This window comes from Sturnus vulgaris, chromosome 5 (genome assembly GCF_052056855.1).
Source record: "Sturnus vulgaris isolate bStuVul1 chromosome 5, bStuVul1.hap1, whole genome shotgun sequence".
Classification (NCBI taxonomy): Eukaryota; Metazoa; Chordata; class Aves; order Passeriformes; family Sturnidae; genus Sturnus; species Sturnus vulgaris.
In genome coordinates this window covers 13,253,856-13,261,631 of record NC_142247.1, presented here as the reverse complement: position 1 = coordinate 13,261,631, position 7,776 = coordinate 13,253,856, and the positions used below count along the sequence as shown (strand labels likewise).

At 41.7% G+C, this 7,776-nt stretch overlaps 1 long non-coding RNA gene across 1 annotated transcript; it reads right to left on the bottom strand.

Annotated features, from left to right (window-relative positions):
- Positions 1-1,899: 1,899 nt before the first annotated feature.
- Positions 1,900-7,552, bottom strand: LOC148223567 (uncharacterized). Its single transcript, XR_015803774.1, has 3 exons — positions 7,412-7,552; positions 7,228-7,307; positions 1,900-2,089 (listed from the first exon to the last, which is right to left on the bottom strand). It is a non-coding gene; the product is annotated as an uncharacterized LOC148223567 (long non-coding RNA).
- Between the last annotated feature and the right edge of the window lie 224 nt (positions 7,553-7,776).

The window sequence follows — 7,776 nt, the reverse complement described above, 5'->3', positions numbered from 1 at the left end:
CTCGTCTAGGTCACTCTTCAGCTGATCTAATATAGGCCAGAGGAACTGTGCTTTTGCAATACTTCTTTATTGCCAGTCTATAAAAAGAGTCTGTCTTGGTAGTTGGTATCTAGAACCAAGAGACAAAAATCCTGCTCACAAGATACATTTTAAAACTGTGGATCACTTGGAAATGGAACAGTTTGCAAAAGGGAAAGGGATTGCTTTTTACACCATTTGCCATCCTTAGATCAAGATTCGTTAATTTTTAAAATTTTTTTCTCAACCTGAGCCTGGAATAGGTATTTTATATAGGATGTCTTGGATGGTGATACATAGATGTGACCTGTTAGAGTAAAAAAAATTTAAAAATCAGCATCCATAAAGGATGAGGCAAATGCAGAGTAATTCAAAATCCTAAAAAGTTCTCATACTGTAGCACTGTGTTTCTTCTATGCCAAAACTTCACCCTGAGAGTTTGATGCCCTTGACTTTGCTATTAAGAGGTAGTGTGAATAACCAGAAGTTTTGGGCACATTGTACGTCATCTCTGGGTATGACACAACCCAAATTCAGCCATCTGGAAGCTGCCCCCAACCTATAGTAGTGATTAGAAATTGTGTCAATTTGGCAATTAACCAAGTATGTCATGATTTTAAAACCTAAGTGGTGCTAGCAAAGCAAGAAGAAAGGTCCTAAGTTTAAAATACTGTTTGACCTTCACTAAGCACTAAGTATTCCTTGCATGCAGTTTAATCAAATATCACGAACATAAATTCTAAGTCATTAGAGACATGCCAATAAAAACATCTCAGGTGCTAAATCCTAACCAAATGATGAATTTAGTGTCTTTCGGGAAAAAACATAAAAAGAAAATTTACAGCTTATGTTTTCTGTTAAGCTTCTTTTTTGGATTTGCAGTCAATTTATATGTCTATATGCAATACCCTGGGAAACAGAAGGAAACATTGCCTGCCTAAGTGGTCATTTCTCTTTGGAAAAGCTGGTTACACTTCCTATTCAATGCTGTAAAACCTGTCAGGAGCTGAAGTCTCTAAGTTGTCACCTTCCATGACTTCACTTTTCTTCAATGGGGCAGCAAAAACGTCATGAAAGTGCTTGTACAGTCACAAGGAAAATGGTGTAGGAGCTGAGTTAGCCGGCAACAGATTTTACCTCCTACTGTGCTGGAAAATGATTTCTCACGTGAAGACCACTTGTCAAATAAAAGTTTCTTTGTAATGTACAAGAGGTTCAGTAATGGCTGCGGCTCTTCAACCTCTCTGACAGAGGTCACTGGAACCAATAATCCAGCCCCAAAATATTATTGCGTGTACTCTGGTGCCTGAATACACCCTTTGTCAGCACAGTGGTGTGTTAGCATTTAACACTGGTGTTCACCTCGTAGATGGGCTGAGAGCCTGCACTTCACTACAAAATGATTGCTTGTTCTGACTTGGACGCTGTTCCTTGTCTGGCACAGCTGCCCAGGAGGTCTGGCTGAGGATTTGGGATGCCCTTAGCCACAGACAGAACTCCTTTGGAATAGTGCATATATGGTTAAAGCCAGGCACTGCTGTCAGTGATGGGAAGGTGGGAGCAGAACAGGGGGCCTTATGACTAAATAGAAAACTTGAGTTTCTTTGTATCTTTTGAGTTAAACTTTTCCAGACCTGCCAGAGGGAATTTCTACCTAACACAAAACATAGGAAAATGTAGACTTTGGTACACTTTCAGAAATGTTACCTTACGCTGTTGCCACCAAGAGGCTGCAGCAGAGAAGAGCACATTCATTCACACCTTAGAGCAATGTGTAAATCAGAGCTGGGGCTTCAAAATCCATACACTGGGATTTTCCACATGATCCATGTCACGGGAGAGAAACACAAGATTGGTGCAAAGGGAATTCTAAATGTCACAATTATACACAAAATGCAGCCATTATTTTATTCAATGAGAAAACAAAACTGAAATGTCAACATGTTTGCATCAGGCTTCCACACTGGTCCTTTCATGAGTGCCAAGGGGAAGACAGAACTAGGAAAACTGTTCGGCAAATTCTTGTGGCAACAGCAACTAAGTACCAGTTATTCACTTCTCCCATGCTGACCTGGTGGAGTGAGGTGAGAAAAATAAAAAATAAAAAGTAAAAAAAGCAAAAGTAAGAACAGTTTAATAGCTGGAACAAAGTAAAATATAATAATAATTATTATTATAGTAAGGAAAAGGAGAGAAAGAAAGGAGTAACACCTAAGAGAGGAATAAACAACACTCCCCACTGAGTGGAATGGAAGTGGGAGTGGAATGCCCAGCCCATTCTCAAGGAGCTCATGGCCAATTTCTCCCACCTTATAGGCTGCTATGGAATATCCCTTTAGCCAGTTTGGTTCATCTGTCCCAGGTTTTTGTACACCTGCTCTCTGACAGACCTTGGGAAAACAGGAAATCCTTGATTAAGGGTAAGTGCTACCCAGCAACAACCAAAGCATCCATGTGTTACCAATGTTGTTCTCATTCTAAATCCAAACCCCAGCACTGCCCCAGCTTCTAGGATGAAAACTTTCTCCATCCCAGTTGAAACTAGGACACAGATCCCTCTTGGTGTTGCTGTGTAATAGTTGGATGTGCTGCAGTCTCCCAAGATATTTACTGGGGGGTTAGTGAGATTGTGCCTCAGACTAAAAACTCTGGAGTTTGAGTTATTTTAAGGGCCACAGTGAGCAACATTATTTTACCTTCTGGGCATCCATTCTCCAGCATTGCTCATTGAATCTTGTTTAAATCCCTACAAAATAAATGTCATCTGATAAAACCGTTTAGTTAAAATGATGAACAAATGGATTAAACACATGGATAAAAAACTAGGTTTTGGACAAAAAACATGGCTGAGAGTTGTCAGAGCAATAAATGTTTATCTAAATCTTCCTTTTTCTCAAGCATTTTCTAGCAAAGAATGCTGGAGCAGCCTTGAGAAGAGAAGCTTTGGGGTGACCTAATTATGGCCTTCCAGTACCTGAAGATATCCTACAGGATAAATGGAGAGAAACTATTTACAAGGGCCTGGAGTGACAAGACAAGGGAGAATGGCTTCGAACTGACAGAGAGTAGGTTTAGAATGGATATGGGGATGAAACTCTTCCCTGTGAGGTTGCCCAGAGAAGCTGTGGCTGCCCCATCCCTGGAGGTGCCCAAGGCCAGGTTGAATGGGACTCTGAGCAACCTGGGAGAGAGGAACGAGGTGATCTTCAAGGTTCTTTCTAACCCAAATCATTCTATGATTCTCTGTGAATTCTCTGTGAAGTCTCTATACTTCTTTCCCATCTATCTCATCTATGCAAAATTTTACTGGTTGTTTTTCAATGGGCATTTCCCACAACTCTCCACTCAACTGCTTCACGTCATGTTTGGAAGACAGCGTTCAAGCTCAGGTGTAGCATTTAGACACCATGGATTCTCCCTATGGATCAATCAGAAAGCTAAAAGAGGATGTGGAATTTATTGGAGAGAAAGAAATTTTGCAATGCCTTTCCAAGTTTTAAATCTAATAGGGAGAAAGCTTTTTTCAGTCACTTTTGAAGGAGTCTCAGACTTTATGGCCCACATGTCTTCATATCAGGAATTGTTTGGAACCTGTCACTGTTCTCTTGGATTTGTGAGGAGAACAAAGAGGCTGGGATTTTGCCAGATCTAAGCTGCACAGGTCAAGAATACATATTTGGTGTTGTTCTGAAGGATTATTTTTCCAGCTTGTGAACTGCTTTATTAATGTGATGGATACAGTGTGAGACTTGTGGATGAGAGAATGTGAGAGAGCAGCCAACACTTTCTTCTGAAGCATTTGGGTAATTTGGGAACTGTTGCAATGACTGATGGACCTGCCATGTCCTGGAATAACATTTTTCTTGTTATTCACTAGCAAGACCATTGACATTTCTTAGTTTCTAGCGTGGTTGCCATTTAATGTCTGTTTCCTACAGGTGCCACAGGTTCCACTGTGTGGCATTTGACTCGGATCAAGTTTTATCCAAGGGGCACGTTATGTAGGGAGAGCACTTTACCAAGCTTTAGTCCGTTTTGTGAAAGCATAGGGACAACTGTTTGCTTAGTGTTTTGAACGATCACTAAAGGAATGGGACACTGGAATTCAACAGGGCTTGGATGTCAGATTCCCTGTAGATTCATTTGAAATCCCAACTTGAGTAACTTGGCAAGAGGTAATAGGATTCTGCTTATTATAATCCAAACTTTCAGTGGCAGTTGGATCACTGGAAAGGCCCATGGTCAGTGCAAAAGCAAGCACAGGCCTCACTGCCACAAGGAGCCATTTCCACTTAATTAACTAACCATGTGCCCAAGAGCTTTCCCAATAGGAATATTTGCTTCATTAGGGTTTTATTTTAAGACTTCTGGGCAAGTCTGCAAAATAGGAATATTGTTTAATTTAGGGAGATACCATAAGGCTTATTTAATGTAGAACACAGACCTTCTGTGTTAGGAAAAAAAACATAGAAGAATTCTACTTTTGGATTTTGTTTTCTATATGATCCAAGTACATTGTATAAATTGTAGGCTTTCTCTAGATGCTGTTATTTTTAATAACTTTGCATCAAATTATTTCTAACTATATGATCAAACAAAAAAGCAAAGCAAGCCCTGCTGCCAGGTGAATTTTTCCCAAAATTTTTCCTGAAATCTTTAGGATTAAAGCATTCTGAATGCTTTAGTTATTACAAAAAAGCCTCAAATTAAATGCAGTGTCAGAGAAATCCTGGCCATATTTTTTATTGTTTTACAAGAAAAAGGGTGAACCCAATGAACTTATGGTGCTGCCAGTGTAAAACAAATGAAGTACAATTTTCACAGAGCCTGCAGTTAAATTACTGCCCTCCCTGTTACTGGGTATTGCGAGGCCAAAATTCTGGAGTAGTCCATAAAAGGATCCAGACAGAGGCATACAAGAAAGCTCTGCAGGCAGCTATTAAACACAGTCATTGCACAATCCTAAGTGACCCACTCCCAGAATCTGGGACTGTATGGCAATGACAGCACTCTTCCTCACATGCCTGCCTTGTTAAGAGAGGATATTGGGCTATCCAGGCACTTTGATGGAGCTAGCACAAGAGATCAGGTATTCCTAGGAATTTTGTTTGCTAGAATAAAGCAGAAACAGCACCAGAATGGGTAAATAATTGGGGTATGGGCATCTAAAACTAGGGTCAAGCAAGTGGGGCTATTCCTCTGTCCTCCCTTGCTCCCTCTCCTTCCAGGTATCCCATGCAACTTTTGCTTAGAATTTAGGCACATATTCTATTTCCCAAACTGCAGGTACATAAACTCCTCTGATGCTTTGGGTGTCAGATGTACTTGTATGCTCTGTCTCTATCTGCAAAGCAAGTGCTTTCTTTCTTTTCCAGTTTTGGAGTGTAAGTATATTTTTAACACTCCAGAAGCACAGAGGCATTACAGTAATAGCAGAGAGATTGGTAAGAAGTAGCTGTGTAATAGGCTGCTCTGTTAAAGATCCCTGAAGTGAATCTCAGATGTTACAGCCATCTACCTTCCGTGGAGTCAGGATGATGATCAAGGGCCTTTATCTTCGTATTTTCATCCCTTTTCAATTCCCATCTGAGCATCAAGTGTCTCCCTAGATCCTGCACCTCAAAGAGGTGTCTCCACTTTTCTTTGTGCAAGAAGAAAAATGCCAAACTCAAGTGTTTTCTATGCAGTTCTTTGGCTGGATTTTCATACTCTGAACATGCCATGGATTTGGAGCCAAGATAATTGGATGGGATGAGTAAGAATTAGTCATCAAGACAGTGAATAGGAAAGTCAACATACTACATTTAAACACCCCAGCACCAGCCAGATCATTCCGAGGGAGCCAGAATCTGCCTCACCTCCTTCTATTTTAAACAAAATGTGTGGGTTTTACGTTGTCTATATTATATCCAGATAGAAAAACGTCAAACCAGATCAGCATGGAATGAAGCCAAACATCTGGTTCTTTATTGTTCTGGCACAGAAGGATTATTCAAATAGTTAAAAGATCTTCAACTCCCACATTTACATCCCTAATAATCTTATGAGTAAAGCAAGAAGTAGCATGAGCCTAATTTTCCTTTCCTTCAGAGCAGATTGTCCTTCAGATTTCTGTACTGAATTATTCATGTCACAGTGTGTTGAGTCCTGTCACTCTGTGTCAGAAAATTTCTGTGGTGGACAACATAGAGTTAAGGGATCTGTACATGTGTTTTTAGGAGCTATTTGCTCTACATTTGAGATGCAATATTAAATCGATGTAATTTGTCACTGCAATGGGATTAGATGAGGTAACATTTACCAGTTTTACAAACTGTGTGCATTTTCATAACGATTGGTATTAATGCTAATAATGCACAATGAATAAACCACACCTTTAAAGTCAATTCTCTCACACATGTTCTAGGATTAGATGAAAGTGCTTAAATGCTAATGGCAAGGTGATAAAATCAGTAATTTCAGTTTTGTGGATGAGAGTTCTCTGCTCCAAGAGCACAGGAAAGCTTCCACTTGAATTTTGCTTCCTTACTTGATATCCCAGAGTTGTAAGACTGAATTTGCTTGTCCTGAAAATGTTCCTCTGACTTTTCTTCTTTCTGTCTATTAAGAGCCGGTTTAAACACAGAAGAGCAAAGAAAACTAAGACTCTGTGAATAAAATGCATTGAGCCCAGAAAGGTTTGAAATCTACCCAAAAACGTGACTGAAACCAAATGAGGTGCCAAAAAATATTGGAGGGAAGGGAAGGGAAGGGAAGGGAAGGGAAGGGAAGGGAAGGGAAGGGAAGGGAAGGGAAGGGAAGGGAAGGGAAGGGAAGGGAAGGGAAGGGAAGGGAAGGGAAGGGAAGGGAAGGGAAGGGAAGGGAAGGGAAGGGAAGGGAAGGGAAGGGAAGGGAAGGGAAGGGAAGGGAAGGGAAGGGAAGGGAAGGGAAGGGAAGGGAAGGGAAGGGAAGGGAAGGGAAGGGAAGGGAAGGGAAGGGAAGAGAGAGAAGAGAGAAGAGAAGAGAAGAGAAGAGAAGAGAAGAGAAGAGAAGAGAAGAGAAGAGAAGAGAAGAGAAGAGAAGAGAAGAGAAGAGAAGAGAAGAGAAGAGAAGAGAAGAGAAGAGAAGAGAAGAGAAGAGAAGAGAAGAGAAGAGAAGAGAGAAGAGAGAAGAGAATGGGACAGAATGGGACAGGGAGAGAGTGACAGGTGTTAAGTAGAAACATATCACCTGCTCAGGGGTCCCAACGACGTCTGGTTGTTCTACTCCATCTGGTCTTCTTGGTGGTGAGAGTTTCCTGCCACCTACCACTGTACGGAAAAGTATAGAATCCCATGGATTAATATACATTTGGGCCAGGTGGGAACACCCCTGTGCCTCCCCTGGGGAGGGTAATTTTGACACTGTGCCTTACAACACTGTGCATCTGTGGCATCATGCTGCAGTGCTCTGCTGCAGGGTCTGGGGACCCCTTTGGGGGCCTCTGATGGGCAGTGTCAGCCCCTCTGCTGTCCTTCACATGGATGCAGCTTTGCCCGGGGTGAAGGGGCCTCACAGCTGGGCTGGTCTGCACAGATGGGGATGGGGGTTCACTGCCTCTGACCAGAGGCTTTTTCACTACACACCCACAATCTCTCCTCCCCACCCTTTGGTGTGAGGGTCTGTTCGAGCCTGGCAGCTGATAGCCCCGAGGCTGTGCTCTCCATCCCAACTCCATTCCCACTGTGAATATATTCTTATCTTCATCAACGGGCATCGAGCAGTTCAGTCAGGGTTGTG